Source organism: Myotis lucifugus, unplaced genomic scaffold, assembly GCF_000147115.1.
Source record: "Myotis lucifugus unplaced genomic scaffold, Myoluc2.0 scaffold_513, whole genome shotgun sequence".
NCBI lineage: Eukaryota > Metazoa > Chordata > Mammalia > Chiroptera > Vespertilionidae > Myotis > Myotis lucifugus.
The window spans coordinates 386,421-393,676 of record NW_005871561.1 but is presented as its reverse complement, the minus strand read 5'-3'; positions in this window follow the sequence as shown (position 1 = coordinate 393,676).

The window sequence follows — 7,256 nt, the reverse complement described above, 5'->3', positions numbered from 1 at the left end:
ACGGAGTGCCTCACATGATTGGTTCCGTCCTCTGGGCTGGGCGCCCGCTGGGATGGCTGGGACCGGCTAGGCGGGCAGAGACGGGCATGCTACACTGGACCAGGGCTAAGGTGGGCAGGGGTCGGGCATGGGAGACAGAGGGAATCTTCGGTGATGAACTCTAAACGGATGTAAAGAAAAGGAGCTGAGCTCTTATTCTATGTCGAGGTTAACAGTGGGTCCCCCTTGCCACATTAACCACGTGCTCCACCTTAGCCTTCCTCTCTACCATCAGATACCTCCTGATATGACGCAGTATGAAGTAGACAACATTTCCTATGTGGAATTCTTGCAAAAAAAATATTGTATTTGAATTTAGACACAAGGAAACATAAGACACATCTAGAAAGTGGTACATTTTGTAAAACAAGTGGCCTGAGGTCTTCAAAATTATAAATGACTGGGGAAAGGGAAGGGGGACTGTTCTAGATTAAAATAGCCTATATAATAAAAGCCTAATATGCAAATCCACCGAACTGGGGAACAAGGGGGGGGCAGACAGGTCGCTATGATGCCCACTGACCACCAGGGGGCAGACACTCAATGCAGGAGCTGCCCCAACCGGCAGTTGTGGGGGTTGGGAGCCGGTGAGTGGGCAGCGCCAGGCCAGCCAAGGCGGGTGCCAGCAGTGGGGGCTCCCATCGCCCTGCCAGACCCCCCCCCCCCCCCGGTTTGGGTCCCTGATTGCCAGCCAGGCCTAGGGACCCTACCCATGCACGAGTTTTGTGCACCAGGCCTCTAGTGTTAAATATAATGTGTGAACCTTGCCTAGATTCTGGTTGAAAATTTTAAAAGCAGCTGGGACAGTTGGGGAAACTTTAACTTTGGATAGGATATTGGATATTATGGAGTAACTGCTAATTTTCCTGGTGTGATGATGTAGGACAGTGTTCGGCAAACTGCGGCTCGCGAGCCACATGCGGCTCTTTGGCCCCTTGAGTGTGGCTCTTCCACAAAATACCGACTTCTGCACATGGGCCACGAAGTCCAAGATGGGGGTACTTAGTGTGGTTGAGTTCTCATAATGGGATCAGTACCCTTATAAAAGATGCCAGAGAGTTCTCTCGCTCTCTCTCTCTCTCCCTCCCTCCCTCCCTTTCTCCCTTCTTCTCCCCCTCCCTCTCTCCACACATTCACCAAGAAGGTGGCAGTCTGCAAGCCAGGTAGAGGGCTCCTACCAGGCTCAGCTAAGTAGGGGCTTTTGTAATCTTTGAGTTTGCCATTCTCACACACATTTTACAAACTGAGGTGACAAGCCTTGCAAAAGTACCTGTGTGGTGGCTCAGCTATTCAATCAGGGGGCTGAGATTCAAAGCAGAGTTTTCAATTCCAAGTTCAGTGGACCCTAAGGTAACTTGGTAGAGTGTGGATAGGAATGTTTACATATAAGGTTTCTATAAGGTTTAAAGATAATATGAAAGTGCTTTGGGAACTAGGGACGTCCATGCAAGTGTGGAGGCCTGTAAGAGCCCTGGTCCAGAAGTGGGCCTCTAACTCCTCTCTGCCACCAAATTCTACGTGATCTGGATTCCCGAGCTTCACCTATTGCCACACTTGTGCTCACAGAAGTGTGTTCACTTCCAGTTTTTGTTTGAGGCATATGACTCGCCTTCCCAGAGTTCTGGCCTCTCTGCTCTTGTATTTGATTCAGTAGCAGTCCCCAGGGGCTTCACAGGTAATGTGGGGTCACGCCTACTTCAAGAGTTAAGGGGGTTACCAGCATATCCAGCTTTCTCAGTCACCTGCTTTCCTGCTTAGAGGGCCTGGGTCCTCCCATCCCAAACTTCGGAAGCCAGCTATGAACCTTGTCTGTTCATGCTGCCCGAGGAGCCTGGGGGGGAGGGGGAGCGTACAGACATCTGGAGAGGCTGCATTTGATCTGTGCATTGAAAGATGCAGCAGTACCGCCTTACCTGTGGTTTCAGTTACCTTGGATAATCTGAGTCCGAAAATGCATATTAAATGGAAAATTCCAGAAATAAGCAATTCACGAGTTGTAAATTGTGTGCCATTCTGAGCAGTGTGATGAAATCCTGCACTGTCCCACTCATCCCCCTGGGACGTGAATCGTCTCCATGCTGTACGCCTGCCCATTTAGTGCCGTCTCAGTTCCAGGTGGACTGTTGTGGTGCTGCAGGGTTGTGTTCCAGTCACCCTTATTTTACTTAGTAACGGCCCCAAAGAGCAAGAGTAGCGATGCTGCCATTCAGATCTTCCACAGAGAAGCCGTAAAGTGCTCCCTCCAGGTGAAAAGGTGTGTGTGTGTGTGTGTAGGAAAAAACAGTACATATAGGGCTTGGTACCATCAGAGGGTTCAGGCATCCACTGTGGGTCTTGGAATGTATCCCCGTGGATAAGGGGGTGGGGCTACTGTATTATCAACACAGTGAAAAGGCAACCCATGGGCTGGGAGAAAATATTTGTGAATCATGTATCTTATAAGGGGTTAATATCCAGAATAAAAGTCAACAAAACAACACAATTTTTAAATGTGCAAAGGATTTAAATAGATGTTTCCCCAAAGAAGACATACAAGTGGACAATAAGCACATGAAAAGGTGCTCAACATCACTAATTAGGGACACGCAAATCCAAACTATAATGAGACATCACTTTACATCCATTAGGGTGGCTATTATTTTATTTTTAAATATATTTTTATTAATTTCCAAGAGGAAGGGAGAGGGAGAGATAGAAACATCAATGATGAGACATAATCATTGATTGGCTGCCTCCTGCACACCCCCCACTGGGGATCGAGCCTGCAATCCAGGCATGTGCCCTTTACCGGAATTGAACCTGGGACCCTTTAGTCTGCAGGTCGACGCTCTATCCACTGAGCCAAACCGGGTAGGGCAGGATGGCTATTCTTTTTTTAAAAAACAAAAGTTCTGGTGAAACTGTGCACTGCTGGTGGGAATGGAAAATGGTGCAGCCACTGTAAAAAACAGTATGCAGGTTCCTCAAAAAATTAAAGATAGAATTAACATATGGCCCAGCAATTCCACTTTTAGGTATAAACCCAGAAGTAATGAAAGCAGGGTCTCAAAGAGATATTTGTACACCATATTCATAGCAGCATATTCACAATAGCCAGCACATAGGAGCAACCCACGTGGCTGATTGGTGAGTGGATGACCACGTGATATGAACATTCAGTGGAATATTTTCTGCTTTAAAAAGGAAGAAAATTCTGACACAGGCTAAGTGAAGTCACAAAAGGACAAATACTGTACAGTTCCATTTATATGATGTACCCAGAGCCATCGAACGCATAGAGACAGAAAGTAGATTACAGGTTATCAGGGGCGGGGGAGGGAAGAGGGGAGTTAGTGTTCAATGGGGACAGAATTTCCTGGTTGGCATGATGAGAAAGTTCTGGAGATGGATGGTGATGATAGTGGCACAACACTGTGAATGTACTTAATGCCGCTGAATTGCCACTTTAAAATGATTAAAGTGGTAAGTTTTATTATATATATATATATATATATATATATATATATATATATAAAATTTAATTTTGTTTTATTTCTTAAAGTATTACAAAGAGTATTACATATGTCTCCTTTTTTCCTCCCCTTGACATTCCCCCGGCCTCCCCTACCCCCCAGTGTCTTGTGTCCATTGGTTATTCTCATATGCATGCATACAAGTCCTTCGGTTGATCTCTTACCCCCACCCCCAACCCTCCCCAGGCTTCCCACTGTAGTTTGACAGTCTGTTCAATGCTGCTCTGCCTCTGTATCTATTTTCGTTCATCAGTTTATAATGGTCTTTATTATCCATAAATGAGTGAGATCATGTGGTATTTTTCTTGGCTTCCCAGGGGCCAGCGCAGCCTTGCAGGGTCCGTCGCAGCCTCACAGGGGCCGTCTTAGCTGCACAGGGGCCGTCTCAGCCTCACAGGGGCCGTTTCAACCTCACAGGGGCCGTTTCAACCTCTCAGGGGCCGTTTCAACCTCACAGGGGCCGTTTCAACTTCTCAGGGGCCATCTCAGCCTCACAGGGGCCATTTCAACCTCACAGGGGCTGTTTCACATTATATATATTTTATCTCAATAAAAAAACCTCGTCACATATGATAGTATAAAATAATTTGCCTTTAAAACCCTCCAAAACCTTGTGACTACTTTCCCTCTCAGTGATTTCCTGTTTATTTGCTTTTCTTATAGCAAAACCTGCCAGCTGCCTGTTTTGTCTCTTTTCTCCCTTCTTTCCTACACCTGCTAGGACCCACTTTGCCCCTACCCTTCCGTGGAAGCTGCTCTCGGCAAGGTCAGAGGCGACCTTCACAGAGTTGTACCCATGGTCAACCTCCGCGTCATTGACATACTCTTCTTTCTCCTAAAGTCACTGTCACCACATGGCTTTCAGGACACCAGCTCGCTCGCCCACCTCTGACCTCATTGGCTGTTCCTTTTGTCTCCATTACTGATTCCTCCTCTTGTTCAGGAGTTGCTCATGTTGGAGGGCTGGGCCCTTCCACCTACCCTCACCTTGGTGATCTCATTCTATCTCATGGTTTGTTTGTTTTTTAATAGATTTTTATTGATTTTTTTACAGAAAGGAAGGGAGAGGGATAGAGAGTTAGAAACATTGATGAGAGAGAAACACTGAACAGCTGCCTCCTGCATGCCCCCTACTGGGGATTGAGCTTGCAACCAAGATATATGCCCTTGACTAGAATTGAACCCGGGACCCTTCAGTCTGAGGGCTGACGCTCTATCCACTGAGCCAAACTGGTCAGGGCCTATCTCGTGGTTTTAAAGACCCATCTAGATGCTGACAATTGTCAACTCTGTATCTCCAGTCCAGATCTTTCCCCGAATTTCAGAGCCATATACAACCCATCACCACTTGGGAGTCTACAGTGTATTTATCTCAAACTTAACATGTCTTGCTCTTCCCTCAGACCTGTGTCCACATCTGTTGCCCCTCAGAACTGATGTGTGGTTCCCCAAATCTCTTTCCCTGTCCTCTGGGCACCCAGCAGCTGGGTGTGGACATGTGAATGGGCAGGAGCACTGTCACCCCTTCCAGACCTGGCCCACGGAAACCCATCACTTGATCCTCCACCTGCCCAGGGCGATCTCGGAAGGCACAGATTAAAGATGGCACAGCTCCTACCAGCTGAGTCCCTGACGACTGATGGAGCAGAGCCCCCAACCCACCTTGTGCCAACTGGACTTGATGTAAATGAGTAATACACTTCTATAGGTCAGGCCACTGGGGGATTAAGGGTGTATCTCTCCAGCAGCTGGTATATGTAACTGTTCTGTGTTTTCTTAGATTCTGGATTTATCTATTCAGCATCCATTCATCATAGGGCCAGTTGTTATTATTTTTTAAAATATGTTTTTATTGATTTCAGAGAGAGGAAGGGAGAGAAAAAGAGGGATAGAAACATCAGTGATGAGAGAGAATCACTGATTGGCTGCCTCCTGCATGCCTCCCACTGGGGATCGAGCCGGCAACCTGGGCATGTGCCCCTGACTGAAATCAAACCCGGGACCTTTCAGTCAGCAGGCCAATGCTCTATCCACTGAGCCAAACCAGCTAGGGCAGGGCTAATTATTTTAGCTATATTTTCTTACTTTAAGTATTCTTGACACTCTGGCCTTGTGGCCTGTCTGACTGGGAAGACACCGCCCCTCCCAGGTCTAGCCAATTCTTAGAGCTCAGGCTCCCACTCCTTATGCCTTTCACATACAAACAACCCATCCAGAGCCCACACCCCTGCCACCTCCTGACCCAACTCTCAGTGTCACATCAGCATTTCCCTCCCCGTGCCAGACAACTCGGACAGCCTCAGGCCCCGAGCCACTGGCATGATTTAAACTAGCCATTCCTGAACGGTTTGCCCTGCCCGGTACTGAAATCCCAATGACTCTGGCCTCGCTTCCCCTTGCTCCTTTTGCCTCCTGGCCGAAACCTCGTGCCCCAGCGTGGGAAATACAATCTTCTTGCAGTGGCATTGGCCAAGCCGTGTCTTCGTTTAGTCACCTCCATAAATTAAAATTAAAATGAGATGGTAACCTTAACAAACACAGTGGTCACTCCACCCTCTAGCTGCTGAGGCCGCAAGTCTCGGCTAGAATCCCTCTGGACTGCCCTGCTGTTGCACTGCACACCCAGCCTGCCAGCAAACACTTTTGACTCTGCCTTCAAAAGGCAGACACCCCACTCCTTTCTCTGTTCCTTCTCTGCCACTCCTTGGGCTTCACAGCAGCCTCCTCGCTGGTCTCCCTGCTTGCTCGCTTGGTCCCTTTCAGACCCTTTAGAAACCTAAACATGACGCTGCCCCTCCTCTGCTCACACCCTCTGATGACTCCTCTCGCTCTGAGTGAAAGCCACAGTCCTGATGACAAGGACCAACAGGTCCCAGAGGGTCTGACTCTCCCCGCCCCCCCCCAAGGATGTTGTCACCTTTATCCTCCTTCCTACGATGCACCTCCTTGCTTTTCCTCTAGCACAGCTGGCTCACGCCACTACTTCCAGGTCTTTGCTCAAAGGTCACCTGCTTGATGAGGTTCAGCCTATCTTTTTTTTTTTCCAAAATATATTTTATTGATTTTTTACAGTGAGGAAGGGAGAGGGATAGTTAGAAACATTGATGAGAGAGAAACATCGACCAGCTGCCTCCTGCACACTCCCTACTGGGTATGTGCCCGCAACCAAGGTACATGCCCTTGACCAGAATCGAGTCCACAGGCCGATGCTCTATCCACTGAGCCAAACGGGTTAGGGCCTGACCACCTTTTTTAACAGTTGCGGCCCAGAGCCACAACTGGAACTCATACCCCTGGTCTGCTCTTTCCTTCCCCTCAATGCTTACCACTTAACATAACATCTAACATTAGGTGTATTCTTTATGATGGCTGCCGTACACCCCATCCCAGCAAGAACACAGGCCGTTCTTAGGCTTTCTCATCAGGTGTGCACATTTGCATCCCCAGCGCACAGTAAGTGCTCACAATATTTGCTAAATAAAAGGAAAAGTCCTGGTGAACATAAGCACGGAATAGCATTGTCCCTTCTTATTTCCCAAGGGCTTGACGTTCCGCATGGGGTGGGTTTTTACTGGCTCCATCTGCACACTAACCAAGAACCAAGGCTGGTATTTTGCTATTTTGATGTCATGCTATTGAAAGCCTGCACTGCCTCTACCCTGTGGGAACCACACTCAGCGCCTGAGAGCCTTCCTCTTATTCCAG